Raw genomic sequence first — 15,780 nt, 5'->3', positions numbered from 1 at the left:
GAGTGTGCTTCCCCATTTCTCTCTGCCTGCCTCTCTGCCTACTTGTGATTTCTCTCTCTGTCAAATAAATAAAATTTTTTAAAAAAGGAGTGAGCAAGAGAACCAGGCCCAGCTGAAAGGCTTCCTCTCCCCTGGCTGAAACAGCCCCCACTAGCTTCAGGGAAGGGGACAGCAAACACCCCTCCAAGGCCACCCAGCCCCCTGCCCCTACCCAAGGCTGCTATTCTTGGGCCCTGGGTCTTGTCTGAGATTCACTCCTCCTGCCCATCAACCATGCTCATGCTCTGGGCAGTGGAGTCCCAGCAGAGGACAGAGCCACCTGGAGCAAGGGGACATGCAAGGGCCTAGGGTTCCCACAGGGCACAAGGTTGCTGCCTGTGTCAGCAGATGGCCTCCTTCCCTGAACATGCTCTGGGGCATCGACCACTCCACCCCTACCACTGGATGTCCTGGCCCTTTTCTAAAGACAAAATTAAAAATTAAGCAATGGGGCGCCTGGGTGGCTCAGTGGGTTAAAGCCTCTGCCTTCGGCTCGGATCATGGTCTCAGGGTCCTGGGATCGTGGCCCACATCAGGCTCTGCTCAGCGGGGAGTCTGCTTCCCCTTCTCTCTCTGCCTGCTGCTCTGCCTACTTGTGATCTCTCTCTCTCTCTCTCTCTGTCAAATAAATAAATAAAACATAAAAATTAAGCAATGCCCTGTTTCAAAGGTTTGGCAAAGACATGTCCGCAATTACTTCTTCAAATACAAATACTAAAATAGTCTCATCATAACCAATAGCTCCCTGCAGATAGGCAAATGCCAGAGAACTGTCACTGAGACAGCTGGAAAGGGAAGATATGCTTGCCTGGGGCAGGCCTGGGAACAGGGCCCAGCTCTGCTTGCTGAGCCTCAGTTTCCCCATCATAATTCCCCACCCCCATGCTGGGGAGGCCCAAGAGAGGAGATGATTTTGGTCCCATACAAGTCCCTGCCCCAGCTGTGGTCCCAGCTATGGCCCTGCATCCTCTGGGGCCCTGGACAGGTCACCTGCCCCCCCGGGTGGCAATAAGCTGCTCATCCCAGACAGGAGGTGACAGGTGAGGCTGGTAGTCTGTGCCAACTGATGGGGGGGCAGGAGGGTCGGGAGTCCCAGAACCCACACCGGCCCGCATGGTGTCTTCAGGAAAGCCCCTTTCCCAGGCTCAAGTTCTCAGAAGGCTCAGTGTGTGGCCAGGGTACTTAGAACATACTACAGAGGTGTCCAGATGACTCAGTCGTTAGGCGTCTGCCTTCGGCTCAGGTCATGATCCCAGGGTCCTGGGATCCAGCCCCACATTGGGCTCCCTGCTCAGCGGAAAGCCTGCTTCTCCATCTCCCACTTCTCCTGCTTATGTTCCCTCTCTCGCTGTGTCTCTGTCAAATAAATAAATAAAATCTTAAAAGAAAAAAAAAAAAAAAGAACATACTATAACAGGGCCTAAACCTGGGCCCTTCAAGTACTTGCTGGCCTCGCTCCTGACCTCAGCATCCCTGCCTCACTCTGCACACTGCCCTTACTTCCCCCTGCAGCCCTGCCTCTCCCTCCATGCCTGCTCCTCCACTCTGTACTCCCATACCTCTCTGGTACCTTCACTTCCCCTGTTCCCTGCCCTCTCCCTACAGCCTTGCCTCTCCCTTCCCCTGAACCCCCGCCTTCCCGAAAACCCCCCTTTCCGCTATAAGTCTGCCTCCTTGCACCCCCACTTCCTCTTGCATCCCTACCTGCCTTGTCTCCTATACTCCTACATCCACGCCCTTCCTCCTTCCAGCACCCCTCCCCTTCCCACTCTTGTTTCCCTCTCAGCCCTGTCCTGTCTTCTGCACCCTATGGTGGGTGAACTGAGCAGCCCATGATATGCTCCGAGGGGCACAGCTGGCGCTCTCAGAGCCCTAGTGCCCTTCCCCCATCATGGTCCCCTGGACAAGAGTGGAGGTGCTGAGGTGTCTTGAGCCTGGAGCCTCCAGCTGTGTGCAGAGGAGACTCCCCACTGAAGCTCTGGCTTCAGAGCCATCAGAGCGCCCTTCCAGAGGGTCCGAGTGACTCACCTCAGAGGTAATCATCTGTGGGAGTGCTGGCACTGCCAGGGCTCCAAATCCCCTGGGCATCAGCCTGGGAGTGGGGAAGTAGGCATTTGATGGCCTGGTAGGAGCAAAGGCCAAGGGGCTGGGGAGGCCCTAGCACCCATTGTGTGCAATGCCCACAGAGCCAGGGACCAGCCTAGACTCCTGATCACCAGCGTCCCTCAGCACATCAGGAGTGGTGTCAGCTCACACACGCCTGCAGGGACACCCTGAGCTCCCATTGCACAGTTGAGTGCATAGGAAGTGAGATGGGGTCCTTACAGGAGGTGTTCCTCCCTGGATTGTCTGCCTTTCCTGGAGGCCCATCTCCTATGCAGGTCCCTGGCTAGGCTGTCTGAAGACAGTGGTCCTAGCTATCTCTTGGGAGAAGGGCTTTCATGGGGCATGCCCCTGGGCCACTCTCAGGACGCATTGGCATCTGTTGGATCCCACCAAGGCTCTGTCCCCAGCATGAGTGTGTCTGTGTGTACACGTACACACACACACACCCCAGCAGTACCTGAACCTCAAGGTCAAGCCCAAGTTGTTTAAATGTAGAAAAATAGCTCTGGGCAAAAGTTATCTACTGCAGTGGCCCTGATGGTAGAGAACTCCAAACAGCCTGAGTCTGTGATGGGATGTGCTTCTGAACTCTTAGCTGAGGGGTGCATGGGCCTCAGGGACAGAGGGGGACTGACATGGGTGTCTGCCCCTGCCCTGAAAGGCAGGACCAGCACAGCCAACCACAAGTATTACCTGGAAACAGGGAGCCCATGCATCTGCTTTGGCCTAGCATCCCAACACCAATTTGGGAGATGCTGGCGAGGTGGGGGTTAGGGTGGGGATCACAACCTCCAGCCCTCTTTTTTTTTTTTTTTTAAGATTTTATTTATTTATTTGACAGAGAGAGATATTGCAAGAGAGGGAATACAAGCAGATGGAGTGGGAGGGGAAGAAGCAGGCTTATGGCTGAGCAGGGAGCCCAAGGCGGGGCTCAGTCCCAGGACTCTGGGATCATGATCTGAGCAGAAGGCAGATGTTAACAACTGAGCCACCCAGGCACCCCAACCTCCAGCCCTCTTACACATGCACATGTGGAAATCACCTCCCCAGAAAGGAGGGTAGAAAGTGCTGGGCTGGGGTGCCTGGGTGGCTCAGTGGGTTGAGCTGCTGCCTTTGGCTCAGGTCATGATCTCAGGGTCCTGGGATCGAGTCCCACATCGGGCTCTCTGCTCAGCAGGAAGCCTGCTTCCTCCTCTTTCTCTCTCTGCCTGCCTCTCTGCCTACTTGTGATCTCTCTCTGTCAAATAAATAAATAAAATCTTTAAAAAAAAAAAAAAAAAAAAAAAAAAAAGAAAGTGCTGGGCTGTACGGGTACGATAGGTATGATTTTATTTTCCTTCTTTTCTGTATCTTCTACATTTTCTACAAATAAGCACGCATATATAATTTCTTTTAAAAGGCAAAATGAAGAACAAGTGTTGGAGAGGATGTGGAAAAAGGGGAAACCTCTACACTGCTGGTGGGAATGCAAGTTGCTGCAGCCACTTTGGAAACAGTGTGGAGATTCCTTAAGAAATTAAAAATAGAGCTTCCCTATGACCCTGCAATTGCACTACTGGGTATTTACCTCAAAGATACAGATATAGTGAATAGAAGGGCCATATGCACCCCAATGTTCATAGTAGCAATGGGCACAATCGCCAAACTGTGGAAAGAACCAAGATGCCCTTCAACGGACGAATGGATAAAGAAGATATGGTCCATATATACACATATATACAATAGAGTATTATGCCTCCATCAGAAAGGATGAATATCCAACTTTTGTATCAACATAGATGGGTCTGGAGGAGATTAAGTTGAGTGAAATAAGTCAAGCAGAGAAAGTCAATTACCATATGGTTTCACTTACTTGTGGAGCATAAGGAATAACATGGAGGACATTAGGAGAAGGAAAGGAAAAGTGAATTGGGGGAAATTGGAGGGGGAGAGGAACCATGAGAGACCATGGACTCTGAGAAACAAACTGAGGGTTTTGGAGGGGAGAGGGATGAGGGGATGGGTGAGTGGATACTAAGGAGGGCACACATTGCATGGAGCACTGGGTATGGCGCATAAATAATGAATCTTGGAACACTGAAAAAATAAAATAAGATTAAAAATTTTAAAAAAAGGAAAATGAAGGGGCGCCTGTGTGGCTCAGTCTGTTAGGCATCTGCCATTGGCTCAGGTTGTTATCTTGGGGTCCTGGCCCCAAGCCCTGCATAGGGCTTCCTGCTCAGTGGGGAGCCTCTTTCTCCCTCTCCCTGCTTGTGCTTTCTCTCTCTCCATCAAATAAATAAAATCTTAAAAATAAAAAAATAGCAGAGGTGCCTAGGTGGCTCAGTGGGTTAAAGTCTCTGCCTTCGGCTCAGGTCCTGATCCCAGGATCCTGGGATCGAGCCCCGTGTTGGGTTCTCTGCTCGGCAGGGAGCCTGCTTCCTGCTCTCTCTCTGCCTACTTGTGATCTGTCAAATAAATAAATAAAATCTTAAAAAAAAAAAAAAAAAACGGAAAATAGAAGTGGGTGGTGGGGTGCCTGGATGGCTCAGTTGGTTAAGCATCTGACTCTGGATTTCAGCTCAGGTCATCATCTCAGGGTCATGAGATGAAGCCCACCACCCAAAAGTGTGCTTGAGATTCTCTACTACCCTCTCCCTCTGCTCCAACCACCCTCCCCACAGGACTGTGAGTGCTTGCTCTCTCTCTCCCCACTTCCCTCAAATAAATAAATAAATAAAATCTTTAAAAAGCTTAACAGGGGACTTTGATGCCATGGTCATTTGGCATCTATGGGTCAGTCTCGTGCCCTCTCCCTTGCTCGCAGCCCCTAAGGCACATCCAGAGGAGCCTGGGCTACCAGGAGCTAGAAGACACTTCCCTTGGCCTTGATCTTTAGCCTGGGGTAAGGGAGATGCTGCTTTGTGAAGGGTGGGCCTTGCTGGGGCTGAGACCCCTTCACCTACATCATCCCAGACTCCTTAGCAGCCCAGGCCTCAATTTCCCCATCTGTGCACTTGGTGCTCCCCCACCCCTGGGCACCGTGGCCCAGATCCCACAGGCAGGTCTGGCCCAGGGGGTGCCAGCATCTCCCTCCAGGGCAGAAAGTGAAGGCCCTGATAGCTTGGGGATGGCAGCATCTCGAAACCTCATTATCTTGCAAAATGCAGAGAGCAGCAAGTACATTCAGACGAATGAATGGCCTAATTAGGATTTCACCAGAGAGTGAAAATATTTTAAAAAGAAAAAGTTTAACTAAAGGCATATTTGAAATACCAAACTCATCAGCTCCAAAGTCAACCTGGCAAGATGCGCGGGGTGGGGGTGGGCATGGGGGTAATACTTCCATCTCCCCACCTGATAGTGATAATGGGCAGTCTTCCTGCCGGCCAGATAAGCTGGGGGTTGGGGGCCCGGGAAAAGCAGGGCTGGGTAAATGCTACCTAGGCTTGCAGAGACACCCTGGGCCAGGAGAGCCTGCGTGGGCCAGCCCAGTACCATCTCGCCTGGGGGCCTGGGCAATGCAGGCCTCTCTCAGTCAGCCCTGCTGCTGCACCAGCCATACCAGCAGCTGTGAATCACCGGGAACAAGGATGGCATAGCCAGAAGTGAGTGCAGCGCTCAGGCCATCACTGCAGCGGAGCACCACCGGTGCCAAGCCCTTCACAAGGTCCGCAACGTGAGCAGAGCCAGGGTCTGAGCCCAAGTCCTCTGTAAAGAATGTTCTTCCTCCTGCTTTGCCTGAGAAGCATGGGCTGTGGGGGTGGGAAAGGCTTGAGGCTCCTCTGGGTACCTGCCAACCTGGAAATGACCCAGGAGTCTGATTCCAGAGGTCCCCAGAGGCCTGGCTGAGAGTTGCACAGGAACAAGAACAGCACCCTGCACCAGGCTCTCCGGCCACACCAGCAGGGGCCCTGTTTCTGAGGGACTCTACCACGCAGGGACCTCTTTTCAGAAAACAAGGGTGCTCAGAGGGAGTGTGGACAGGCTCTCTTGTGAGAGCCCTGAGACATGGGGAGACCAGTGGAGGACATGCCACAGATCCATACAGGGAGGGCTGACTGGCTCTGAAGAGGGAAGCCTAAGGTGAAGCCCACAGAAGTCTCAAAGAGAGGGACCCAGCAGAGTGGTTCCAGCAAGCACATGTGGGGTAAACGTATAGAATAACCATGACTTTTGAGAACAAAGACTGTTCAAGGGGAGGCTCCAACCTGATCTCTTTAATCAGGCAGTGGGCACTGGCTAAGGGCTGGATGCTTGCCACAGGCACCGCAAACCTGAGGACACCTTACACAATGCTTCCAACTTCTGGTGATGGAAAATGTTAGTCAAGAAATGGTTCGAGGGGCGCCTGGGTGGCTCAGTGGGTTAAGCCGCTGCCTTCGGCTCAGGTCATGATCTCAGGGTCCTGGGATCGAGTCCCACATCGGGCTCTCTGCTCAGCGGGGAGCTTGCTTCCTCCTCTCTCTCTGCCTCTCTGCCTACTTGTGTTCTCTGTCAAATAAATAAATCAAATGTTTAAAAAAAAAAAAATGGTTCGAGGGGCACCCGGGTGGCTCAATTGGTTAAGTGTCTGCTTTTGGCTCAGGTCATTATCCCTGGGTCCTGGGATCAAGCACCACATCAGGCTCCCTGCTCAGTGGGAAGCCTGTTTCTCCCTCTCCGTCTCCCCCTCTGCCTCTCTGTCCTGCTTGTGTACACACACACACTCTCTCTCTCAAATGAATGGATAAATAAGATCTTTTTTAAAAAAGATTTTATTAATTTATTTGACAGAGATCACAAGTAGGCAGAGAGGCAGGCAGAGAGAGAGGTAGGGGAAAGCAGGCTCCCCACTGAGCAGAGAGCCTGATGCAGGACTCAATCCCAGGGTCCTGAGATCATGACCTGAGTTGAAGGCAGAACCTTAACCCACTGAGCCAGCCAGGCGCCCCATGGATAAATAAAATCTTTAAAAAAGAAAGAAAGAGGGGTGCCTGGGTGGCTCAGTGGGTTGGGCCTCTGCCTTTAGCTCGGGTTGTGGTCCCAGGGTCCTGGGATCGGGCCCCGCGTCGGGCTCTCTGCTCAGCAGGGGGGCCTGCTTCCTCCTCTCTCTCTGCCTGCCTCTCTGCCTACTTGTGATCTCTCTCTGTCAAATAAATAAATAAAATCTTTAAAACAAGAAAGAAAGAAAGAAAGAAAGAAAGAAGTAGTTCAGATACAGGTGAAAAACTAAGTTAAATCCACAACTTACACTTATGTCAAAATAAATTCTAGACAGATGAAAGTTTGAATGCAAAACACTAAACTAGAAATACCTCAGGAAAAGATAGGGGTGCCTTTACCAGACTAGAAGCTCAAGGAGGACAACGAAATGACTGAAAAAGGAAAACGTTCATTGAACTTCACCACAAAATATGAAAAATTTCTGAACATGAAAAGCCATCATAAACAAAAATTGAAAGATTAAGAAAGAACTTGCTGCAGGCACACAGATGAGGGAAGAATTCATGCTTTAAAATAAAGATTCCGATTGATGACTGAGAAACACATCAAAACCCAAAAAAACCCCAGCATGGGTCCAGCAGTCACAGAAGTGTGGCCATGCTCGGCACGGCTACGTGGAGGCTGACTACAAGGCTGCCACAGGGCGAGACCAGGCTGGGCAGGGGGCAGTGTGGTCCGCAGGAGGTGGTATCAGTGCTGGAATGGGTGCAGTGAAGGGCCCCTGCAACCCCCGGGTATCAGCATCACTCCTGCATTGCCTTCCAGCTCCCCTTTGTCAGGGGGCCCCACAATTCTCATCACTGGCTTACAGTTCTACGGTTGGTCACTTTCTCTGTTTGTTGCTGCCTTCTTGGCCAGGCCAGGGACTCCTCTACAGCAGGCCTGTGTTTGATGGGGTCACAACACTCAGCTTCTGATGTGGAGCTCAGCAACTGGGTACAGAATGGCTGAAGGCAAATATGGGAGATACACGGTCCCTTTCCCAACAGAGTCGCCAGGTCTCCCTTTCCCCTTCTCCCTCTTAATGTGGACAGGGCTATACCCCAGGGACCACAGAGCAAGGAGCCCCCAGCTAGGACCCAGGTTCTGCTCCCGTTTGTGAAATGGTCCCAGCCCACAGAAGAGATGGCACTGATGCCACAATGAGTATTCCAGTGCCCAGGGCAGACATGAGCAGTCAATTGCTATGGCAGACAAGAATAATCAATGACCACACTTGAGAAGAACAGGACAGGACAGACACAAAAGAGAGGAAAAGGCTGAGAGAGACACAGAGAAGACCAGAGGAAAGGTGGGAGAAGGCCAGGAGCAGGAGACAGAAAGGGATAAACAGGGACAGGAAACAAGCAAGCAACACTGGGAGACCAGGCAAGAGTGGCACGCAGGATAAGGGAGACCCTGTGACCAGAGCTATCATTCGGTGTTTGGCTGGTTGGCCAACCTGACGTGTGGTGGCCTACCAGAAGCTAAGGAGGGTAGGGACCAGCACCCTGCCAAACTCGCCCCCAGATACCACGTCACACACACCACAAGCAAGGTCACGGTCTGCGCCCTGGATGCAGCTTGAGCCTCTTTACCCCAATCCAGAGGCCCCACTACGGCCCAACAGCCTGCCACTGAGCTGCCAGGCCTGACCTTGATCGACCCAGGTGGGATACCGCCAGGTGGCAGCAGAGGCACAGCTACCACCAGCCAGCTGGCAGCTTCCCACGCCCACAGTCATGTGGGATAGGGAGGAAGGAGCCAGGCCCTGTCCCCCCCTGTCCTTGGCACAGAGCGCTGAGGAGTCTGGAGGCCTTGGGGCTCCTAGGTCTGTGGCCACTATCTTCTCACCACACAGCATGGCACTGGCTGGGCCGGGTCATCCACCTGGATACTCAGGGCCACTGAGCATCCACAGGGCTGGGTTGGCCAAGCCTCTCATGGAGACAGCACCCGGTGGGGCAGGAGCAGATGGCTGGGTTGGGGACTGGACACGCATAGCAGAGGGACAAGAATGAGCAGAGGCACTCTCATTAGCTATCACCACTCTGTAAACACAACTACTGCAGCAAACTCTGCCAGGCCAGTGTGCTGGCAGTACATACTTTCCCATCATTCAGAGGGATCTGGAGGACACAGGGAGCATACTGCTTCCCGACCATGCCATACTTTCCAGGCCTTAGCTTCACTGGAGGAGCGACTACCAGGGAAATCTACAAACACTGGTAATGCCCAGGACCACGGGCCAGCATGTCCCCAGCTGGGAGCTCTAGTCTGAGCTAAGAGCCAAGCTGGGTAGGCTATGCCGAGCTGAGCGTGGCAGGCCTCCAAGTCAAGACAGGTGAAGAACAGATCCAGCCAATGTCCTGGTATTAGCCTCCGGAGTGAGGATGACCAGAAGCATCCACCACCCCGGGGCCAGCCCTCTTTCAGTCACACCTGCCAGGCCCAGGAGGACACTCTTCTGTCCCATGCAAAGAGGGGGACGGCCCCAGGCCAAGCTCAGGACACTTACCTGTCTTGAGGGGAGATCAGCATGTCCAAACACCCATCCTGCCAGCCCCAGCTCCTGCAGGGAAACCACAGGGTACCCTGTGAGATCAACCTGTTGGGATAAGTCCCTTTTGGATGAAGCCAGACCCCTGGTGGGGCAGTGTCATCCCGGACCCTGAGGTCATCTCACAGAGCTCCTGACATGAGCCCATACCTTCATGCATGTTCTCTTATCCCCACTCGACTGGAATCATGGTGTCTGCGGTCCATGTCAGACTATCACCATCCCTTAAAAATGTTTCTACCTCTGTTGGCCTTCAAAACTGTGACTGTTCAGCTGAAGATGGATAATAATTTCTTCCCCATTCCAGAAGGCCGGGTGTGCTTCATTGTGATAAACAGTACAGCAAGGAGAACTTCTGCACAAGGGTCCCACTGCCCCCCACCTCAACACCTGCCTAGCTCTGCTCTCCTCTCCAGGAACCCATTCCTGCCTTGTGTAACAAGCCATCTGCCTGTCCTGATGCTTCTTGGGGCTGCCCTAAGAACCCACATTCCTATTGGTCAGGCAGCCCGCTTCCAGACCCTGGGACCAAGTGGCCAGAGTTATGGCTATGTGTCCCTCACACGTAGGAGCTGCAGCCCCCATGGGCTTCCTATCTCAGCCCATGACCCAGAGGACACATTCTGTACCTAAGGCTAGAGACCAGGCCAGAGAGCGTTCGCATCAATAAAAATGAAAAACAGGGTGGTAGGCACTTGGCTGGCTAGTTGGTAGAGCATGCAACACTCTTTAAGATTTATTAATGTATTTGACACAGAAAGAGAGAGAGAGAGAGAGAGAGAGAGAGAAAACAAACAGGGGTAGTGGGGAGAGAGAAGCAGGCTCCCTGCTGAGCAGAGAGTGTGATGTGGGGCTCCATCCCAGGACCCTGGGATCATGATCTGAGATCAAGGCAGATGCTTAATTGACTGCAACTCTTCAAGCCCTGTGGGTGTAGAGATTACTTAAAAATAAAAATCTTTAGAACTGCAAACCAAAGCCAGGGTGGCACAAAGAGGAGGAGAGGTCTGGGTCAAACAAATGGAAAGCCATTCTGGGGATGGTCAGAGGTGATAGAAGCTCTCTCCCCCGGGCTCTATAGTGTTTTCCAGACTGTTTCTCTATCAAAATCTTCCTTTGTGGATGTGGCCGGGGTGGGGGCCCCGAGGGTAGGTGTCCCTGCCTCCCAGCAGCCCCTCCATCACCAGGAGGGGCTCTGAGTCATGGTGGGATCGTGGGAAGATCAGGATGCATGGGGCTGAGGCAGGAAACACTAGTGGCCTGAGCCAGGCAGTTGTGCGTGCGTGCACACGTCTGTACTTGAGCACGCTCACTCTCGTGTGTGCCTCGGATGGCAGTCTGGGAGGGAGCCTGCCCACCCACAACAGCCGCTCCGCCTGCAGCAGAGGACCTGCTGTTCCCACCCTGAAGTCTGAGGCTCAGGAAGCAGCTCAACTTGCAGTGTGACGTTTCTGGGACACTTCTGTTTTTGGCTTAAGCGTTCACATAGGTTTTGTCCCACAGAGAACCACATGCCTTTCTTATCAGTCCAGATAACTGTCAACCTCCCCCTCAGTGCTGGCCCTGTGCAGAGCCTCACAAGGCGCTGGCTATGTGCCCTCATGTCACTCTTGCTAGGGGCCTTGGATTGGCCCAAACCCCATTTTACAGATGGGCAAACTGGGTCTGGGATTTGAAATTAGGTCTTCCTGTTCGCAGTGCCCCCACCTCAGCTGGGGATATTTGGCCACAAGAAGAACATGCTCCCTCCTTGTGGGGCTCCAGCCAGGTGAAGAGCTCCATAAACAGAAGAGAGCCAGTAGTAGACACCAGTGGGGGGAGGGGAGTGGGGCATCAAAGGCTTCTTGCAGGAGGAGAGTAGGGGAAATGGGAGGCTCTGGGGGATGCAGGGTGGTGGTGGTTTGGGGAGGCATGGGTCCCAGGGTGACACTGTGTAGGAGGTAGGGGCAGGGCAGAGCCTGACAGGAGCCCTGAGGGAGCAGACAGAGTGAGAGAACGAGAGACAGGATTCATGATCAGAGTGCAGGGTTACCTGTCTCGGCTATCCCTTCTTAGCAAACCCTCAGGGCTGATCTGTAGGCTTTGGAGTTACTTACTTGGCCGAGGACTCCCCATCCCGAACTAGGAGCTTTGGGGCTAAGGGAGCCACCAAACCTCCCTCTTACGGGGCTCCCTCCCCCAAATGAGGAGGATCCTGAGAAGTGAAATAACTCTACCCGGCCATTTAAGCCTAAGCCTATCCACACCATGGGCCTCCCCACAATGGAGTGACCTGAAAATCTGTCCAGTCTGCCCCCACCCTTGGAAGGCCTGTGGCATCTCCGACTGGGGCAGGAGCCCAGCCCACCAGGGTTGCCAAGCAGCCAGGCCTGAAAAGCCATGGTCGGGTCGTGTGTCCCTGGCACTAGGCAGCTCCACGATCACAAACCAAGTCTAGATGAGGGATGGGGCCCCGGCTGGGCAGGCAACTCAGGGCTATGGCAGGTAATGAGGACCCCAGGTGGGAGTGGCAGGGGTGGTGGTGAGGGGGTCAGGCAGGTCTTTCTAGAAGCCTGTTCTGCATGCAAGCCTCACGTCCTCCTCCACCATGACAAATAATAACACGCTCCTCCAGGCCGCTGTCCACTTTGGGTGCAATGTGAAAAGACACCAACTTCTGTGGCACCTTCTTCAGAGATTAAGTGGAAGAGGCCCAGCCTTGCCCTGACAGGCTGACTCAGGGTCTGCACCCGCACACTTAGATGGGGGCAGGGTCAACCAACGGAAGTCAAGGGGTCACCTGGGGCACAGGCCTGAAGGAGGCCTCCCTCAGGGCCTGGTTTTCATGGTCTTTGCCTGAGCCTGTGCTCAATCACCCGGCCATTCAGGCCCGGGGTCTCCCCTTTGCCTGAACTAAAGGCGGTGAGGGGCTCTGGGGGCTACGAAGGGCCTCACCCCGGGGATCCTTGCTCCTCTCCAGCTCTGTACCCTGGACAGGTAGTCTGGAGAAAGCAGAGCTCTGGGCTCCCCACCAGGTTCCTCAGGAAGGATCCCAACCCTGAGGGCGGCTGGGTGGGGCTAGTCTTGTCTGCCATGGCAGGCCTGGGTGCCCTCTGGTGGCAGTATCCACTAGTCGCTACCTTCCTAGAGGCCGTTGGCTCCTCAAGATCCACTGGGGCAATGGGAAAAGTCTGTGCGGGACACAAGGTTAGGAAAGGGATGAGGGACAGATGTGGATGAAATGGGTGTCCACCGCTCTGGACTCATCCTCCTAACCCGTGAAATAAACCGAACTGTGCAGTTGTCCCAGTCAGGAAAGCCCAATAAGGGATTCCTGACGCTGTGTTCCCTCTAGTTACTTCCTAATTCTGGGTCTCCTGCTGAGCAGCCCAAGACTTTATCTCTATCCTGACGGAAGCTGGTGGCAAGAAAACAGATGCCTTCCCTCCAACTTGAGCCGCCACTGGGAAGTCCCCAGAACCCCCGATGGCCCCCTGGGCAGTCCACAGGGCTTGCCCCACCCTCCGTCCCTCTGCCGAGGCCAAACTAGGGCACAGGGCAGCTGCTAGGGACTGGCTAGGGTTTTGGCATGCCTGGTGTTCTTGCTCCCCAGCTGTGTGTCACTCCTGGATCCCCTCGAAGGTGCAGGACCCCACTGTTCATGCCCCTCGGGCCTGTCTCTTGGGGTGAAGTGGGTGTGGCAAATCTACCCTGAATCTTTATGTAGCACAAACAGGGATGCCTTCATAGAACCTCAGAGAGGCAGAGACCTTGGTACTGGGAAGAGACCTGACAGGCCACCTCTGGAGGCAGCACCATGCAACCCCAATGTGGCATGGGGAAGCTAACTGAGCAGGACTGAGAGCTGGCCCAGTTTACTTCAGAGGGTCGTGGTCTGCAGGTACTCGTGTCTATGCAGAAAAGACTGTGAAGAAGAACATGGCAGAGGGTGGCTTGGCTGTGAACCAAGGACCAGAATCCTGAGCATAGTGAACACTCTGGACCCAGACCCGTGTTGGGTGCCACTGGACCACAGACTTGAGGGAGCAGGGGACAGACACAGTACTGGGAGTGGGAAAGGGCAAGGCTGTGGGAAAGGGTGTGTTCTGAATTCCCAGCTCCACATGCTATGGCCAGACCCAGGGCCTACTGGCCATGGGTGCAGTATGCCGTATAGAGGTCTTTGATTGTATCCTGTGTCCGGCACCACCTCAGGTTCAGAGATACACTGAACACAAGACAGGCATGACCTGCTCTGGACCAACAGACCTCTGGTGGTGGCCTGCTTCTCAAGTGGAGGCAGAGGGAGGGGATGGAGGTTCTCAGTCCACCTCTGGTGCATGTCCTCACAGGGAGATGTTGCCCTTACATCACTGAACAGCTCATCTCCCAACCCCCTGTGTTTATAAATCCTGACTCGGTGCATGTCCTGCACAGTGATGTAGATGACAACTGGAATGACTGCGAAAGAGGCGTAACCACCCGAGGTTACACTGAGAGCCTACCCCAAAAGGAAGTGATTCTTTTCTCTTGTTTCTAAACATGCCTGGGTCTAGAGGGAAAACAACCAGAGTCCCTGAGCTCTTTTTTCAGCGATACGTTACGCACAGGTTAGAAACAGTGACATATTTTAAGCACCCAACATTTAATTAAAGATTAAAATGGGAAGGCTCTGGATCTCGGGCCACCTGCCCTGGGGCCACACCCCAGCAAACTCCGGCTGAGTACCACCCCGAGTGGGGAGGACCCACCTCTGCCAGGGGCCCGGTGTCCCACCGAAGGGACCCAAGGGTGGCGGAACAGGGGGATCCCCGGTCAGGGAGGCCCGGTTCAGGGCAACAAGCAGGGACTCCGGGCATCCCCTCCCTCGTCCTCTAGGCGGCGGGAGCAGCAGGAGCTGGGACATCCCCTTGGCCCACCGTGCCCCAGAGGGTTCCAGTGCCGCGCCGCCCCAGGAAAGTTCCCGGGCCCTGCCGCCCCTCGGGCCCCTGGAAAGTTTCCGTGGCTGCTGGACCCCAGCTGCAAGGCGCCCGGCGTCGCGTTGGGCGGTCAAGGCTGCGGGTTCCCGCCGCGTCTCGGCGGGGGCGCGCGGTGCGGGGTGCCCCGGCCCTGTTGGCCACGGCCCCGAGGCCGCGCACAAAGGGACCCGCCCCCGTGGCCCAGGGTCTCGCGCACCGCGGCGCGGGCGAGGGAGCAGGTGGGGCGGAGCCCGGATCCTCCCCGGGCCGCGATACCCGGCCGGACTTCGATTCCCCGTCTCAGCCGCCCACCTAGACCTCGTCCCCTGCTGGACCGCAACCTGGATCCCGTCCCGGATCTCCGGCCTCGTCCCAGTCCCGGCACCGACCTCTGGACCCCGCCCCCGGCCCGAGCCTACCTGGAGCGCGGCGTGGGCGGCCCCGCAGCGTGGCCCCCGCCCCCAGACGGGCGGCCCCGGGTCTCTCGGCGCACCGAGCGCGGCGTCCTTAGGGTGCCGCGCGGTTAGCGGCCCGCAGGGTGCTCAACTCGGACCGGTGCGGGGGCGGACCCCTCCCGGGCCCAGCGTGCAGCCCCGGGAGCAGCCCTCCCCGCCCCTCGCGCGGCCCGTGCGCAAAGCGGGTCTGGCCGGCTACGCGACCCTCTGCCCCGCCCCATCCGAACGCGAATTTTCCCATTGGCCGGGAGACCCAGCGCGGCCCGGCAACCGGCGCCGATTGGACGGGCGCTGGCAGACGCCGGCTTGCCATTGGGCTCCCGGGGTGTCCGTCCCGGCCGACGACCGGCCCCTTCGTGGAGTGGCCGGGGCCCCGGCACCTGCCGGTACCGCTGCGGCGGCCTGGGAGTCGGGGCCGCCCCCTCTCGGCCGCGTTCGAGGACGTCCCCGGAGCGTCCGGCCCCGAGCGGGGATTGACAGGCCCCCGCGCCCCTTCCCCGGACTCCAGGCTCGCTGCCTCCACCATTGCCCCTAGCTCGCTGGGATCCTTCTCCCGCGCCAGCTGTTCGCCGGGCGCTGCGTGCCGCGCCCTCCTGTCAATATTGATCTAATTGTATTCTTCACACAATCCGCGAGGAAGAGTTTGCTGCTTTCCCATTTTACAGATGGGAAACTGAAGCTCAGAACTGTTCTTGCTTGCTTTAGATCACCGGAACTCAAACCTCCCGGGATTGGGGGT

At 55.3% G+C, this 15,780-nt stretch overlaps 1 protein-coding gene across 11 annotated transcripts in view; it reads right to left on the bottom strand.

Moving 5' to 3' along the window:
* The window catches only part of ARVCF (ARVCF delta catenin family member), a 75,826-nt gene extending 60,599 nt beyond the window's left edge, over nucleotides 1–15,227 (bottom strand). For 5 of the 11 annotated variants that reach the window (XM_059140291.1, XM_059140293.1, XM_059140300.1 and 2 more), the window contains exons 1-2: nucleotides 15,006–15,226; nucleotides 9,608–9,661 (exon numbers count right to left, since the gene is read on the bottom strand). The gene's annotated coding sequence lies outside the window, so the exon portion shown is untranslated. Of the gene's footprint in view, nucleotides 1–9,607; nucleotides 9,662–15,005 lie in introns of all 11 variants that reach the window. The other 6 variants (XM_059140292.1, XM_059140294.1, XM_059140302.1 and 3 more) reach the window with 2 other exon arrangements.
* Between the last annotated feature and the right edge of the window lie 553 nt (nucleotides 15,228–15,780).

Source organism: Mustela lutreola, chromosome 11 (assembly GCF_030435805.1).
Source record: "Mustela lutreola isolate mMusLut2 chromosome 11, mMusLut2.pri, whole genome shotgun sequence".
In the NCBI taxonomy this organism is placed as follows: Eukaryota; Metazoa; Chordata; class Mammalia; order Carnivora; family Mustelidae; genus Mustela; species Mustela lutreola.
The sequence above is the reverse complement of the archived record's forward strand: the minus strand, read 5'-3'. Positions and strand labels throughout refer to the sequence as shown.